We start from the raw sequence: 4121 nt of genomic DNA on the forward strand, positions 1-4121 counted from the left end.
AACCATCAGCTGTTAACCAGGCCGGTTGCGACCGGTCAGGTATATAAATATATATAGGGTTGCGGTCCACCGTTTGGTTGCGATCAAACGTTATAAATGAGATGCGGTTCATTTATACCTGGGTGTTCCCCTTCCATATAAATAAAAAAAAATATCTTTTTATGCAAAATCTAGTCAATCTAATCTAGAAGTTTCTATATGTGTCATCGTATTTAAATTATTTTAGAAAAACTTAAAAATTGATCTAGCTAAAAGAAAAAATATTTATGAATATAATATCAATATAATAAACGTGTGATTTATAAAGTGTTTTCTAGCTGAACCATTTTATCTAATTAATTAATTTTTTCATATTTTGTTACGAATATTTTATTGAATTTTGAAATATTTTGATTTCTCGTCCCCTATCAAAGACGATTTTTTTTTTAATGTCTACCATGTTTGTAAGTTTTGTTTAATAAATTTTTATTAATAATTAATTTATTATTTAGTATGATAGATAACAATGTTATTGTCTATAAATTTATTCGATTTTAAAAATTTTATTAATTTTTATAAACTATGATTATTTATTTATGAAGAGAATGATGCAGTTATTGATTATTTTGCATTTAAAAATTATCTAAATTAATAATAATAATAATAATTATAATTATAATAATAATAATAATAATAATAATAACATTATTATTATTACTATTATTATTATTTTGTAATATTGTTAAAAAAAATTGTAAATCTTATTTCAAATTATTTGACATTAGTATTTTTTTTTTCATTATGTAATTTAAATTTTAGGTATGAAAATATATGTAACTTAGGTAAGGCTTATTTTGTTGATATCTCCCGGACCTATAAAATCATAGGACCAGGCTTTTATGATGTGAAAGTACTTTTTTATTTTTAAGTTTATTGATTGCTAGTGGCATAAAATCACATGAACCACTCAAAATTTAATCTGCATGAACCTATAATGAAAAATTTATGGTGGTTTAATTGAACTTTTGAATGTTAGGTGGCTTAATTGAACCTCTTTTATAGTTCAGTGGCTCAATTATTTGACTTTATTCTCCGGTTCAATGGCCTATTTGAATTCTTTTGATTCAATGGCCCAATTGAACTTTGATTTTTGGTTCAATGACTTATTTGAGACTTTTTTCCTACTATTTATCTTGAGAAAATAGATAAGATAAAGAAATGCTTTAGCCACTATCCATTCAGTAACTACAATAATTTTAAGTATCTCACGAGCTATCTTCCATTATTTTAGACTGAACTTTTTAATACATCTTAATCATAAAATCAACAATAATCAAATTAAAATGTTTTAAATAAGAAGAGAGGAACTTAATCAACAAATTAAAGGTCATACTAATTTAGATTGGGCATTGTGAACAAAATTAGGTGCAAAGTGTGAGCGTCCACATCAAGAAAATTGTTTCATTTCTTCCCATGGATGGTACAAGCAATATCAAATGGTGGTTGAAGAGTCTGTCAGGTTTGCCATGCGCAGAGGTGACCTTAATTTAACAGCTACAACCCCAAATTATATTTTACATTAAACACTACAAATAGTGGTTATACCTAAAGCTAAGCTTATTCATGCAAGCCATTAATTTTGCAACGTGGATAACACATGCTTGCCTTTGCTTCTACCCACATATTTAATTTATTTGAGGTGCAACTTTTGTTTGTTTGTTTTTGTTTTTGTTTTTGTTTTTGTTTTTGTTTTTTTTTTGTTTTTTTGTTTTTTTTGTTTTTTGTTTTTGTTTTTGTTTTTTTTTTTGTTTTTTGTTTTTTTTTTTGTTTTTTTTTTTGTTTTTTTTTTAAGTAAACATAGACATTTAAACTATGCAAACATACACCACACCTTATTAGAAAAAAGAAATTATTTATACTAGAGGCGTTTACTCAATGTATACCTTCAACATGTTTGGATATTGATTGTATTTTTTCCGTCAGTCAAAAAAAAAAAAAAAAGAAACTATACACACACTGCATAGAAGGTCAAGACTCAATATCTTTTGAAAAAAATAGTAAAGATTTTACTAGGGACCATGTTATGTGTACATGAAAAAAAAATAAAAAAAAAAATAAGTAACCAGTGTTTTAATATCAATGGCTAGTCATCACGTCAAAGATCAAAGAGAGTATACAAAAGGTCAAAATATACAATACTTTGTTGTATATAACTAATAACTTTCAAATGCTTGTTATTGGATTGACACAACTAGAGATGTCAAATAATCATATAATCCACATTCAAAGTTAGTATTCACCATATTTTGAACACAAATTGTATTACCATTTGTCACGTTTTATATATAGAATATATTTTTTTATTTTCTTTCTTTGTATTAAAAAATTGACATATGATAAGATTGGACTTTTGAGAAAATTAAATTTGTAGGTGCCTAGCTTATCTAACTATTTTAAAATAGAAAGTACATTAACAATTATATGAGTGTTTTTAGATAAGTAGTGATTTGTCATTATTTCTCCTTTTTGGAGTCATTAATTATTTGAAAGATATATCTTATATTAAAATAAAGTATATGATAAAATATATATCTATTATTACATCAAAGTAAAAAATATAGACAAAAATTCATTTTTTAGTCCCACAAATATCAAAATTCCCGGCCAAAATCAGGTGATGGATAAGCCAAAGATGATATATTTGCAAAGGTCGAAAAAGTTGAGGACTGGCCCCATTTCACGAATGCTTTTTATTTTTTTTCTTTTCTATTTACAGGAAAAACAGATAATCCATGGATAAAATTATATATATATATATATATATATATATATATATATATATAAAAGGATGCCCATCTTAGGATCCTTAGTCTGAAGGTGATAAATTTGATATGGTGGCCCGAACGAGTTAGCGCGAATTTTATTAGGATAGTCCGAGCAACTTACTTTTTTTTTTTGTTATAAAAGTGATGTGGAACATAACATACAACGAGTTTCTAGAGATAAGTTCATCTTTAATTTTTTTAATTAAATTTTTAAATATAATTTTAATAAATATATTACAAAATAAAATATGTTTTATGAAAATAAATAATGAAAAATAAATACTTACTATAAATATTATATTATAGTGTAAGGATATTAGTTATTTCTAGTTGGAATTTAGAAATGGAGATTTAGATTGATTGGATGATGTATAAGTTTATATTTATTACAGTAGTATAAATGTGTTAGTTTATTAAAATTAAAAGTTTAGAATGTTAATTTGAAAATGTCAAAAGTTTTAATTGAACCCGCTTGATAAGCCTGACAGTGGAAGTTTTAGTGTTAGGGCAAAGAATTTTGAACACGACAAAAAAAAAAAAAAAATAGCCCGAGCCATAAGTCTGACATTTTGAATCCTGATAATTCGATATGGCTAGCTCAAAACCAAAGCCAAAAAGACTAGCCCGATTGACACCCCTACTCATAAGATTACATATTTACATGTCGTGTAGTGAATTTATAAGGTAGCTTGTATAATTTATATGTCATGAAGTAAATCCCAACCCATCAACATTGATGGAGGATTTTTAAAAACTCATCTCACTCCAGCGAATGTGGGGACCAACTCTCAATTTTCAATTCTAGTTTAGTTGTTTAGCCAGCCAAATAAGTCCGACAGCTCAAGGTTTAGGGCAAATTATACTGTGGACTGCGGTCCACAATGCATTGTGATCCAGGCAATAAATATACACTGTGGTTTCATTTCAACACAACTACAATATCAATTTGATATAACTACAGTTTCACTGGACAATATACACTCAAATATGTGAAATTGTTATTCAGTTTCATTTTGTATACACTGCAGTTTCATTTCAACACAACTACAGTTTCATTTCAATTCAATTGCAATTTCATTTGATATGTGAAATTGTTATTCAATTTCATTTTGTATACACTGCAGTTTCATTTCAACACAGCTACAGTTTCATTTCAATTCAATTGCAGTTTCGTTTGATAATATAAAAATAATACGTGAGACAGTGTCAGTTTAGATACACTATATAGTGCCTGCTATATTTGGACCATGGTCCACAGTATAGCTGCTGCAAGGTTTAGCGTTAGGGCCAAGTCTACAAAAACTAAAATAAAATAAA

This window comes from Ipomoea nil, unplaced genomic scaffold (assembly GCF_001879475.1).
Source record: "Ipomoea nil cultivar Tokyo-kokei standard unplaced genomic scaffold, Asagao_1.1 scaffold0755, whole genome shotgun sequence".
Taxonomy (NCBI): Eukaryota; Viridiplantae; Streptophyta; class Magnoliopsida; order Solanales; family Convolvulaceae; genus Ipomoea; species Ipomoea nil.